This window comes from Hemitrygon akajei, chromosome 7, assembly GCF_048418815.1.
Source record: "Hemitrygon akajei chromosome 7, sHemAka1.3, whole genome shotgun sequence".
NCBI classification, from domain to species: domain Eukaryota; kingdom Metazoa; phylum Chordata; class Chondrichthyes; order Myliobatiformes; family Dasyatidae; genus Hemitrygon; species Hemitrygon akajei.
The window spans coordinates 181,404,571-181,418,122 of record NC_133130.1 but is presented as its reverse complement, the minus strand read 5'-3'; the positions used below and the strand labels follow the sequence as shown (position 1 = coordinate 181,418,122).

Here is a 13,552-nt window from a genome sequence, read left to right as displayed (position 1 = left end):
TCATTAAATTGCTTCACCTGGTCACAATCATCATGCGGATGTTGGAGACTGCCATGAGTACATAATTGCTTTTTTCCGTCCTTACTGGCACTACAGCTCACAGAGCTTCAGGCACTGACTGGTCCAATGGAAGTGCAAGCCTTTCTTTCTGAGGGTGGTTGGTGTCCCTTGAGAATGATCTGAAGTCGGGGGGTGGTGGGGATCGAACGGGTATCATGCATGGCTGACCTTCAACCCCCTGGTTCTGTGTCATCAAACCTGTCGCAAACTGGCTGGGACACCTGCTGCCTTCATTAATTAATGATTTATGAAGTAACGCGATAAGATTGCACCAGCCCTGTGCCTAAAGGAGTGCACACATTTTACTCACGGTCTCAAACTCATGGCTGACCTTATTCCAAGAATAGATCATCTGTATGAACAGTATGCAAGGCGAGCTTTTCCTTTACCTCAGTACCTGTGCCGATCGTCAGCCAATTCCAATTATAAGTGTGTAAAGCTGGATGCATTCACCAAGGTGGAAAATTATACATTTTGATAACCTTTTGCCTTAGCTGGTTATATTTTACACTTGGCCTCCTACCATTGACGTGGATATTGGTCGATTATTGGCACATGCCGGATACAGTGAAAGGCTTGTCTTGCATACAGATCATTACACAGCAAGATGAAGCAATAACAGTGCAGGTAAGGTGTAACAGCTAAAGAGAACGTTCAGGCAGGTGAGCAGTAAAGTGCCAGATCATAATGATGTAAATTGTGAGGTCAAAAGTCCACCTTATCATTTAAGAGTTCTATGGAAGAGTCTGAAAACAGCGGGATAATAGCTGCCCGTGGACCTGGTGGTGAGTGCTTCCCGATGGCGGAGGGGAGAAGAGCCAATGCCTGGGGCGGGCAGGGTCTTTGATTATACTGGCTGCTCGACTCAGACAATGAGCAGCATAGAGGGGAGGCTGGTTTCGGAGTCCACAGCTCCCTGCAGTTCCTTGTGGTCACGTTCAGAGCAGTTGCCATGTCAAGCTGTTAAGATGAATGTTGAGAAACATTGGCCAGGGTTAACAGGAACATGTCAGATTTCCTTAGCCACTTGACGAAGTAGAGGCATTGGTGATATTTCTTGGCTGTGATACCAGCATGGTTGGATCAGGAGATGTTCATCCCCAATAACTTGAAGCCCTCAACCTCACCACCGTAGTTGTAGTCAGAGGCTGGTGCACCACTCCGCTTAAACTCAATGACCAGCTGGTTTGTTCTGTTGACATTGAGGAAAAGGTTGTTGTTACGTTAAACTCACTGTCTCCTTGATGGAGTGGCTTTCATCGCCACTGAGCTGCTCAGTGGCTAGGGTTAAATTCCCTGAAAACCAGTTGACCCACTGGGTGTCTGAGCTACACGGACTGATGTGGCTCCAAGGCAGAGTGTTCATTGGCTTCTTTGTACTGGGCAAATGGTGGTTACCCAGACTGTGATGCCTACTCTTCATAGAGTTAGTGGGGCATTGGATGCTCCTCCTGCTCCAAACAAGCCTGGTTTCTTGGAGAAGACGTTGATCCCCACATGGTGATTCTCTGTTTCTGAGGTCCCTGGTTGAGAACGGATACAGAGCAGGCACAGAGAGTGGTTCGCAAAGGACCAGCTTTTATCAGGACCTGATGATTATACCTCAGCTTTCTGTTCCAAGAGCTTCAGCCCTTTGTTTTACATCGTTAACTAATCTCACTCAGTCGTTACTTGTGGAGAGTGTAACTGGTGTTCAGATTGTTTTGTGATTGAGAGAGAGATACACTAGAACTCTGACACCCTTGGGGCATGGTGCAGACTTTCTGGGCAATTGGATGTTATTCCTTTGAATACCCAAATATACTTTTCTTTCACTTTATTACACTACTGTATAACATATTTAAAAAGTTTCCAGTGAAGCTGGTGAGTTTAACAGGAGCAGGAAACATTCCTCAATCTGAATCCCAGCTCTGGCGACAAAGCACCCACACTCCCCACCCCGGTGTTCTGGAAGCCAGCGCTGGTTCCAGGGCTCCCGCAGCTCGGGCTACATGTCTGCTTGTACTCTGAACCACTGGCTCACACACCTCACACTCCAGACTAAGTGCAAACCGTCAGCATTAATAAGCGACCGGAAGCTGGATTACCGGGGAGACAGAGGGCAGTGTGTAATGGTCAGGGACTGTGTCATCTTCTACAGTGGTGAGAGACTGTTGTGGAAACCACCAAATCTGAACTGTGTCAGCTCTACCTCAGTGAGTCTTACAAAACAGCGACCTGGATTTTAATCTGGCACCTTTCACGCTAGTTTAGATTAGTTGTCATGTGCACCAGGATGCAATGACATTCCTTGTTTGCACGAGTTTGCAGATTAAACAGTGCACATGGTAATATTTAATACAACAATAAATAAAATGGTCGCAAAACAGAATGGGGCAAAAATGTGGCGGAACCTGAAATATCCAAAAGATACTGAAGTAACAAAACCAAAATAACTGGGCGGTCGAGTTCATCAATATCAGAAATGAGGTTTCTTATCACTGACATGCAGGTCTTAGATATATAAGACTATAAGACCAAAAGATATAGGAGCAGAAGTAGGCCATTCAGCCCATTGAGTCTGCTCCACCATTCCATCATGGGCTGATCCAATTCTTCCAGTCATCCCCACTCCCCTGCCTTCTCCCCATACCCTTTGATGCCCTGGCTAATCAAGAACCGATCTATCTCTGTCTTAAATGCACCCAATGACTTGGCCTCCACAGCTGCTCGTGGCAACAAATTCCACAGATTTACCACCCTCTGACTAAAGTAATTTCTCTGCATCTCTGTTCTAAATGGATGACTTTCAATCCTGAAATCGTGCCCTCTTGTCCTAGAATCCCCTACCATGGGAAATAACTTTGCCATATCTAATCTGATCAGGCCTTTTAACACTTGGAATGTTTCTATGAGATCCCCCCTTATTTTCCTGAACTCCAGGGAAAACAGCCCAAGAGCTGCCAGATGTTCCTCATATGGTAACCCTTTCATTCCTGGAATCATTCTTGTGAATCTTCACTGAACCCTCTCCAATGTCATTATATCCTTTCTAAAATAAGGAACCCAAAACTGCACACAATACTCCAAGTGTGGTCTCAGGGGTGGCTTATAGAGCCTCAACATCACATCCCTGCTTTTGTATTCTGTACCTCTAGAAATGAATGTCAACATTGCATTTGCCTTCTTCACCACTCTCTCAACCTGGAGGTTAACCTTTAGGGTATCTTGCACAAGGACTCCCAAGTCCCTTTGCATCTCTGCATTTTGAATTCTTTCCCCATCTAAATAATAGTCTGTCCGTTTATTTCTTCCACCAAAGTGCATGACCATACACTTTCCGACATTGTATTTCATTTGCGACTTCTTTGCCCCTTCCCCTAAACTATCTAAGTCTCTCTGCAGGCTCTCTGTGTCCTCAACACTACCCACTCCTCCACCTATCTTTGTATCATTGGCAAATTTAGCCACAAATCCATTAATCCCATAGTCCAAATCATTGACGTACATCATAAAAAGCAGCAGTCCCAACACCGACCCCTGTGGAACTCCACTGGTAACCTGCAGCCAGCCAGAATAGGATCCTTTTATTCCCACTCTCTGTTTTCTGGGAACCAGCCAATGCTCCAGCCATGCTAGTGACTTCCCTGTAATTGCATGGGCTCTTGCTAAGCAGCCTCATGTGTGGCACCTTGTCAAGGCCTTCTGAAAATCCAAATACACCACATCTACTGCATCTTCTTTGTCTACCCTGCTTGTAATTTCCTCAAAAAATTGTAGTAGGTTTGTCAGACAGGATTTTCCTTTCAGGAAACCATGCTGGCTTTGGCCTATCTTGTCATGTGCCTCCAGGTACCCTGTAATCTCATCCCTAACAATCGATTCCAACAACTTACCACTGATGTCAGCCTAACAGGTCTATAGTTTCCTTTCTGCTACCTCCCACCCTTCTTAAATAGCAGAGTGACATTTGCAATTTTCCAGTCGTCCGGTACAATGCCAGAAGCTATCAATTCTTGAAAGATCATCGTTAGTGCCTCCACAATCTCTCCAGCTACTTCCTTCAGAACCCAAGGATGCATTCCATTAGGTCCAGGAGATTTATCCACCCTCAGACCATTAAGCTTCCTGAGCACCTTCTCAGTTGTAATTTTCACTGCACATACTTCACTTCCCTGACACTCCTGAAAGTCCGGTATACTGCAGATGTCTTCCACTGTGAAGACTGATACAAAATACGCATTCGGTTCCTCTGCCATCTCTGCATCTCTCATTACAATATATAGCTCAGACTTTTGTACTGAACATGAAGTAGAGATCAAGTTTGTAAATGTGATGGAAGCAGAGGGTTTTGGGAACGGCGAGGGTGGCGCACCGCGGGAAGGGTGTGAAACAGCGGACGAGTGCCAGTGGTGGGGGGAGTGGCGCAGGCACAGTTGAGATACCAGGCAAGGTAATTTGATTCCCCCTCCCTCATCTCTCCCTGTGCCCTTCCCACTCTCAGTGCATAATAGAAACTCATATCAGAATCAGGTTTATCATCACTCACATATGTCGTGAAATTTGTTTTTTTTTGTGGCAGCACTGTAGTGTGATGCATAAAGTTACTACAGTACTGCGCAAAAGTCTTAGACACCCAAGATGGTATAGCTTACACAGAGCCCTGATCCCAACATCACAGAGGCTCTGGAATTATCTGGAGAAACAGAAGCAAGCGAGACAGCCAAAGTCTGCAGAAAACTGTGGCAGGTTCTCCAAGATGCTTGGAACATCCTACCAGCCAATTTTCAACTGTACAACTGTGTACCGAGGAGAATTGATGTAGTTTTAAAGGCAAAGGCTGGTCACATCAAATAACAAGGAAATCTGCAGATGCTGGAAATATTGATTTAGTTTTTGACTGTTATTGTTCTTTATAGAAAATTGTTTGATATTTAGAAACTTTCCCTTCCATTATTTTTGAAAGCATCTTTGTTTATAGATTTTTTTTTACCTGTGTCCAAGACTTTTTTGGGTGGCGGAGTGAAGATTATGTCTCTACCAAAGGAAGTGTGAGACGCTCCCTCCCTCCACTAGCCTGCAGGTCACCCTTGGGCAAGGTGTAGCACCTGCTTAGCCCCCTGATCAGGGTCAAGTGAGGCCATGGGAGCAGGTGGTGGATGTTCGTATGATCTCAAGTCCTGGTTGTCCGACCACTGGCACCAGATGGACAATCTCTGAAGAGTATTGATAATGGCTGGGGTCACCCGTCTTGTAAAGACACTGTCCAGAAGAAGGCAATGGCAAACCACTTCTGCAGAAAAAATGCCAAGAACAAATATGATCATGGAAAGATCATGTCATATGACATGGCACATAATGGACTAAGATTTTTGCACAGTAGTGTATAAATTAAACAACTAGTGTAAAAAGAGGGCAAAAATAGTGAGGTAGTGTTCATGGGTTGGTTCGTTGTCCGTTCAGAAATCAGATGGTAGAGAAAAAGAAGCTGTTCCTAATATGTTGAGTGTGTGTCTTCAGGCTCCTGTTCCTCCTCTCTGATGGAGGAGGAAAGAGCACATGGAGAAGGCCAGGGAGCGGAACTGAGGGGGGGGGGGGGGAAGAAAAGAATCAGCCATGATTGAACGACGGAGCAGACTCGCTGGGCCAAATGGCCTAATTCTGCTCCTACGTGTTATGGTCTTACGTCCTGGTTAATGGGCATCCTTAACGATGGATGCCGCCATTATGAGGCATCGCCTTTTGAAGATTTCCTCTCTGGTGAAGAAGCTAAAGCCCACGAGGCAGAAGTGCAAGAACAGGGCAGCACCACCAGGAGAGTTTGCTTCGGCACTCTGACAGAGGTAGGGGAGAAACTATCTGGGCCTTCAAGCTGCTGTTCTCTTTGAAGGGCAAAGAGAAAATAAGGAATGGCCTGGGTGGCAAGGTGTTTATAGAGGTAAAGAGAAGGACCTGCATTTTTATAGCACAGTATAGAAAAGCCTCAAATTTCTTATGATATGGCATTCTAAAATCAATACAGCAGATGTCGGAAGTTTGAAATAAAACAGAAAGTGCTGGAATTAGCCAACTGGTTTGGTAGCACCAGTGAAGTGAGAAACCGTTGATATTTTCAGGTCTTTTGTCAGAACTTGGACAGCTTTAATCAGTCAGGATCAGGTTTACTATCTGTGACATACGTTGTGAAACTTGTTGTTTTGTGGCAGCAGTACAGAGCAAGGTGCTGTAAATTACATAACAATTAAAAATAAACACCTGGTGCGGAACGGGAACTGTGAGTTAGTGTTCATGGATCTGGACCGTTCAGAAATCTGATGGAAGAGGGGAAGAAGCTGTTTCTGAAACACAGAGTGTGGTGTTTCAGGCTCCTGTCCCCCCTCCGTGATGGCAGCAATGTGAAGAGGGCATGTCCTGGTTGTGAGGGTCCATCGTGATGGATGATGCCATCTTGAGGCAACACCTTTTGAAGATGTCGTCAATGGTGGGGAGGCTAGTGCCCACGATGGAGCTGGCTAAGTCTACAACCCTCTGCCGTGGAGCCTCCATACCAGGCCACAGTGCAACCTGTCAGAATGCTCTCCATGGTACATCTGTAGAAGTTTGCCAGAGCCTTTGGTGACCTTCCAAATTCACTGAAGCAGCTGTCCATTGCGTGCAGGTTTACAATGGTCACTCTGTAAATTAAGTAGTCTTTTCTGAGCTCGGACAGAAAACAGATCCCCTGCCCCCTGGGTTAGCTGCCGAAGTCCCTGTGGGGATCCAATGCCACCAGTCAGATAAAGTCTGGAGGCTGGAGACTGAATAAGAATGGCCTGCCCTGGGGGGTGTGATTGTGAGTGTGTGTGTGTGTGTGAGGTGTTATATTTATATTTGGATGAACAGGGCTTCTTGTTGCTGCTTATCACTTGTTGTGTTGTAGCTGTCAAAACGTGTGGAGACGTTTGAACATCCTTGGGTGTGCTGGCTGGCAACACGAACGATGCATTTCACCGTATGTTTTGATGCACATGTGATAAATAAATCTGAATCTGAAAGTCTGTGGGACCAACCTCAGTGGGAATTCAAGCATTTAAAAGAAAGAAGAAATTGCCGGAATTGGAAAGACCTGAACCTCTAAATACTCCTGTGAGACTCTCATCCTTCTATCTACTCAGAAGGGCCGCTGGTTAAGCCTACTTCCCAGTGGCATTGCACACTAGAGTCAGCGTACTGCCCTGGGTTTTACACCAGCTTATCCATGGGTTCATTGTGTGTTGGTATAGCGTTTACCATATAACAATTACAGCACGGAAACAGGCCACCTCGGCCCTTCTAGTCCGTGCCGAACACTTACTCTCACCTAATCCCACTGACCCGCACTCAGCCCATAACCCTCCATTCCTTTCCTGTCCATATACCTATCCAATTTTACTTTAAATGACAATATCGAACCTGCCTCTACCACTTCTACTGGAAGCTCATTCCACACAGCTACCACTCTCTGAGTAAAGAAATTCCCCCTCGTGTTACCCCTAAACTTTTGCCCCCTAACTCTCAACTCATGTCCTCTTGTTTGAACCTCTCCTACTCTCAATGGAAAAAGCAAGTTTAGAAGAGTCTTAGTTTGAAAACATCCATTCACTACATCAGAACAGGTATTTCCCCTTTCTGAACCCGAGGAAGATTCCCCTGTAGACACAGTTGTTTTAGAAAAAACAGCACTGTTCCATCACTTGCCAACTCCCCCTTGAAGGTCAGCCATCTTGGATGAAGGGCAGCTGAAGCCTGGGGAATTAAGACCCCAGTCTCGATCATCTCCGCTCAGTGAAAGGAGATCAGTGGGTCAGGATGGAGAACATTTTCAGGCAGAATTCGGAGTGTTACGATGCAACATTGGTAGGCTAGAGGGGTAGATGGACCTTAAGCACAAGAGGTTCTGAAGTTGCTGGAAATCCAGAGCACCATAAGCAAAATAGCAGAGGAGCTCAGCGGGTCAGGCAGCATCTATGGAGGGAAATAAATGGTTGCTGTTTTGGGCTGAGACCCTTCAGCAGAACTCGTGGAAGACCAGAGTCAGTGTAGCTGAGTGAAATCCAAGGTGGAGTTGGAGATAACAGCCAGGCAGAAGAGAACAAGCGCATTGGTCCATCATTGGGTGAGGGAGAGTGATAGACTGCAGGCCAGCAATGTATAGCAAGTCAGAGTGCTTTCAAGTTTGCATAACATGGGGTTTGGGAGGCTGGTGCGTCGAATGTCAAACCCTTGGGCGTCGGAACCACCAGTCATTGCAAGTTAAGAGGGAACACAGAGTGGGGGAAATGGTATCCTCTCCAACAGACTCCGTGGACACTGTGTAGAAATTAATTTTGGAGTAAAAGGTGAAATTGCAGGAAACACCGGGAAGTCCCATCAGCGTCTGTAGAAGGAGAAGCAGTTAATGTTTCAGCTCAGGCACCCTTCATCAGAACTGGTAGAAAAATAGAGTTTTCTGTTGCAAAGAAGCCTCCAAGAGGACCACAAACTTGTCGTAGGGTTTGGAGGCTTGTGTGCCTCAATAACCTGGAGAGCTATGTTGGTTGGGCGTTATGCTTCTGCTCTTGGTAGGGTCACCCATGCCAAACAGGTCAAAGGGTAGAGGTCAGACTAAGAGTTGTCCACCAACTCTCCAGGTTCGGGGGTTCAGCTCAGGGCCAACAACCCTGACTGGTCAAACGGTTGCAGAAACATCAATGAAGATTCTTCTACATCGGTTGCGGAGAATGGGGTGACAGGGATGGACAGAAGTATGTGTGATAGGGTGAGGACAGTGTTCATTCTGAAGCATTTTGATATGAGCGGGAGGCGCTTATGGACATCTCAGATGCTGTTCTTTACTCAGAAAACAAACGTGTGGAATCAGCAGAAGTTACAGCCACCAATGCTGTATCTGGTCCTGAAGCGTGTAATGGTGTACACCAAGCAGCCAAGCTTTCTGTTTACACTATACATTAAACCTTAATTAAGTGATTATATGGAGTGTAATAATGTATCCACTTGCCTTGGAGATTCGGTTGCTATGCCGCTAATTCTAATTAATCCTTTGAGTCCTTAACCTACTTCTATTTCAAATACCTCACTCACACCCTCTCCCAAAGCAAATCCTGCTCACTGATTGTCATTTAATTTTCTCTGGCTCCGAAGCTCCTAGTTTAGCAGTTCCTTACATGGATTTCTTGGATAATTTCCCACCCTCTGCCAGCCTCCCCTGGTACCCGGGATCAAGTCCTCTGCTTCCCAGCCCCATGACCGACAATGAACCTTCCAACGCCCCATTACTTCAACCACCCTCAGTTCCTGCCCCTCCCTGTCTCCGTTGCCTCATTCCTGCCATCCTCCTCCTGCCTTACACCCTGGAAGCATACTGAGGTCAAGAAGCTGAAGACACTTCGTGTGTTGCTGTTAACACCTGGCGCTTGGTCCCACCAAGTTCCAAAAGGGTGTCTGTGTGCATCACTCTAACCTGCTGACGTCCTGCCCTCACACCCAGCATACCAGATTCAGCCTCCTCCTGTAACACAGCGAGACACTGTCTCACAGCTCCAGTGGCCGCAGACTCGATCGCGACCTCCGGTACTGTCCGTGTGGAGTCTGCATGCTCTCCCTGTGACTGTGTGGACACGCTCTAGTTCCCTCCCACCTCCCCAAGATGTGCAAGTTTGTAAGTTAATAGGCCACTGTAAATTATCCCTGGTGTGGAGGTGAGTGGTGGGGGAGCTGATGGGAATATTGGGGAGAGTAAAGTGGGTGTTTGATGGTCAGCACAGACTTTGTGGGCTGAATGGCCTGCTTCTGCATTCAATTACTCTTTGAGTCTTCAACTCCTGCTGATGGTGCCAGGCCAGTTAATGTCATGTGTACAGGTACGGGGAGGCTCAGGTATATTGAAAAACTTCCAGCAGCACCACAGGCACATGGAAACAGAATATACGTAAGTTAGTATAAATAGGGTAGCGGGATGGAGATGAGTCTCTACCAAATGAGATATGAGGCTCTCCCTCCCTCTTCTAGCCTACGGGTTACCCTTGAGCGGGGTGTAGCACCTGCTTAGCCCCCACCTCTGATCAGGGGCACATGAAGCCACGGGAGCAGGTGGTGGACGGTCGTACGAGCAGCCGGTGCAGATCACAAGTCCCGGCTATGCGACCACTGACACCAGGCGGACAGTCTCTGAAGGGACACAAATGGAGACGCCCATGTTGTTACAAGAAGAGATCTGTGATGTTCCATTGGCGAGTTAAGGCGAGGATTGTGCAGCCCGGTTAACGGACGTGATGGTTAGGAATGTAGCTATTCCTGAACCCGACAGTGTGGGACTTCAGGCTTCTGTAGACCCTGTTTGACAGTGGCAGTGACAACCGGCTCTGGCCTGGATGCTGGGTATCCTCGATGATAGATGCTGCCTCCTTGAGGCAGTACCTCCTGTAGAAGTTCTCACCGGCGGGGAGGACTGTGCCTGTTTTGGATTAGGTTGTGTCCATAACCTGTAAGGAGTTTGTACGTTCTCGCTGTGACCGCATGGGTTTCCTCCGAGTGCTCTGGTTTCCTCCACAGCCCAAAGATGTACCGGTTGGTAGGATAATTGATCGTTGTAAATTGTCCCGTGATTAGGCTAGGGTTAAATTGGGGGATTTCTGGGCAGTGCAGCTCAAAGGGCTGGAAGGGACAATTCCGCACTGTATCTCAACAAACAAACAAGCAACTCTTGCATTCTCGTGCTTTGGAATTGCTGGACCCAGCCACGATGCAACCAGTCAGGATATTTTCTCCAGAGCACCTCTGGCAGTGAGCGTGTAGAGAGCGTTTGATTGCATGCTGAATCTCCTTCAGCTACTGAGAAAGTAGATGTGTGGTCGAGCGGCACAGTAGCGTAGCAGTTAGCGCCAGCGATCAGTAATCGGGGTTAAATTCCCGCCGCTGTCTATAAGGAGTACTCCCAGTGACCGTGTGGGCTTCCTCTGGCTGCTCCCATTTCAAAGACGAACAGCCAGTGAGTTGGCTTTGGAAGCGTAGCAACATTTGCAGGCTGCCCACAGCGCAATCCTCAGAACGGCGCCTTTCGCTGTATGTTTCGATGTACAGTACTTGTGACAGATAAAACAAAATCTTTCATCTTTTTGCTGTGCTGGGCCCGGGGTGTTCCTGCTGTTAGTCTGCATCACAACAGTCTAAGTGCCCCCAGTTTGCAATGACCCTGGAGCTTTGAAGAAAACCTTTCACTCAGAGGTGGGAAGGCAACTGACCAGCGTACTTTCCACTCTCACCTTTCACCCTGTCGGTTGTTGCCGTGGTGTCACCAGTCAGGCCTTGGAATCTCATGGACCTGATCATTAAACTGCAAACTGTTTTTAATCATAAAATTCAGCAGTACACGGTACAGTACATGTGTATGTCACTGTTCACGGTGCAGGGTAGATTATTCCGTTTCGCCTCGTGGGTTTGCAGCCTGTCGCCTTGATGTCAGTTTTCCCTTCCACACTCGGGTGGGGGCCGCAGTCCCACTGCGGTGGTGGGGCAGCCCTGAGCTTTGCCCCCACCCCCTGAAGACTTTGGGTGGGTGACCACTCGGGTGCCCCTCAGTGCTCAGCTGTGGGCCTTGGAATGTGCCAGTCTCTGCAATGTTTGCTCACACGCGGCTCCTAGCACGGGAGAATCGGGCTTTCAGGCCGCATGCGGCCGCCGTGGTCAGCGGAATAACACCGCCACAGAACACGTGCTTCCCGCGTACCGCAGCACCCTTAAACCTTGGGAGCGATGGCCTGGAGCAGCTGAGGAGCCGTTCTGCCTGAACTTCACCGCCTGCCAGGCAAGGCTCCTCCTGCACATTAAAATTCTGTCCCAGCTTGCAATGAGACTGTTTGACATGCCCAGCCCCACCACAGGAGGATATATATAGACCAGGGTGATACTACAAGAAACCACTTACGCCTGAAGCCCGGTTTGCTGCCTAGCTCTCAGCAGAAGACACGCTCACGTTCTTGGTAAGTGTCTCCTCTGTTTTGCTGCTGAATGCAAGGGCTGGTTAAATAGTCTTGCCTGCTCCTTTGGAGTTGAGTTGCTTAAAAATAAGTCTCCCTAACAGGAGAAGGACTGCAAATTCCAAGCGCTATTCACTTGTCACTTTTCATCAGCTGTAATTGGCACTCGAGGGGCAATGAAGCCTGGCTCGTGACACGTTTGAAACAGCTCTGCATCTTTGTTCCTCCCCCTGCCTGGAGAGCACGGCCAAACAGGTTGTTGTGTAATAATTATTCGTCCGTAAAAGCACTGAAGTGGTGTTCAATGTCAGACTCGATTCCCGCAGTGCCTCGGCTCCAGTTCCACTCTGTAATGTGACCCTGTGAGATGCCCACAGGTGGGCAGTGCTCTGACTTGCGCAGGGTGCTGGCAGCCACCATCAGTCGCGAGAGTAGGACATTGTCTCTGACAGGTCCCAGCTTCCACAGAGCTCTGCTTTCTCCCGACTTCTTCCATTCACCTTGGTTGCATTGTAGGGAAATATATTCCCTTCCTCCGGGGAAGTGTCAGGCTGTGTCAGGAATCTGGAGAGGGAGAGCAGTTAGTCCAGGGTATTCACTGAGCCCCTCAGGCTGCAGAAATTATTTCAGATGCTTAACCATCTGCTTTTTCTGCACCAGAGAGTGTACCCTAAACCCAGACACTGTCTTTATCCTAATCATACTTGCCAAAGGCATTTCTCCATCTGTACCGAAAGCGTTTTCAGTTTCTCTCTGGAACTTTTCTCAGTGCCCTTCGTCAGCATCTCTCACAGTCGCCAGAAACTGACCCTCCTCTTTCAACAACCCTCCCCCTCCCCTCCACTGACTCTCCTCCTCTTTCAACAACCCTCCCCCTCCCCTCCACTGACTCTCCTCCTCCAACAACCCCCCCGTCTCCTCCAACAACCCCCCTCCCCTCCACTGACCCTCCTCTTCCAACCCTCCCCCTCTCCTCCATTGACCGTCCTCCTCCAACAACCCTCCCCTCCAATACCCTCCCCTCCCCTCCACTGACTCCCCCCCCCTCCTCCAACAACCCCACCCCCTCCCGTATCAGATAATTCTCCTCCCGTCATTTATTTAACAAAGACATGCTGGTAATCAGCTCTTCACTGTCATGTGTACAGTGGTAAACTCTGTTGAGCATGCCATCCATTCAGATCGTTTCAACACATCGGCACACTCTCAGAAAAAGCAATGCCAGAATGTAGAATATCCTGTTACATTGATGGAGGAAGTGCGATGCAGGCAGACAGTGAAATGCAAGGCCACGATGAGAGAAGGGAATCCAGCTTATAGAGAACTGCTCTATAATCTTATAACAGTGGAGATGGGGCTGTCTTTCAGCCTGACAGGACGTGCTATCAGGCGCTTGTGTGTTCTGCCCGATGTAGGGGGGGAGAGGGAGTGTGTGGGGTGTTTGATTGTGCTGGCTGCAGACAGAGTCCGTGGAGAGGAGGCTGTTTTCTGTGCTGGGCTGTGTCCCATGGCTCTCTGCC

General features: G+C 48.1%; 1 protein-coding gene across 5 annotated transcripts in view; it reads left to right on the top strand.

Moving 5' to 3' along the window:
• LOC140731248 (adenylate kinase isoenzyme 1-like) overlaps positions 1 to 13,552 on the top strand; it is a 178,154-nt gene that overhangs the window by 116,669 nt on the left and 47,933 nt on the right. Inside the window, exon 1 of one of the 5 annotated variants that reach the window (XM_073052793.1) lies at positions 11,961 to 12,035. The exons of the other annotated variants lie outside the window; for them this stretch is intronic. The gene's annotated coding sequence lies outside the window, so the exon portion shown is untranslated. Of the gene's footprint in view, positions 1 to 11,960; positions 12,036 to 13,552 lie in introns of those variants that run through there. 5 annotated transcript variants of the gene reach the window in all.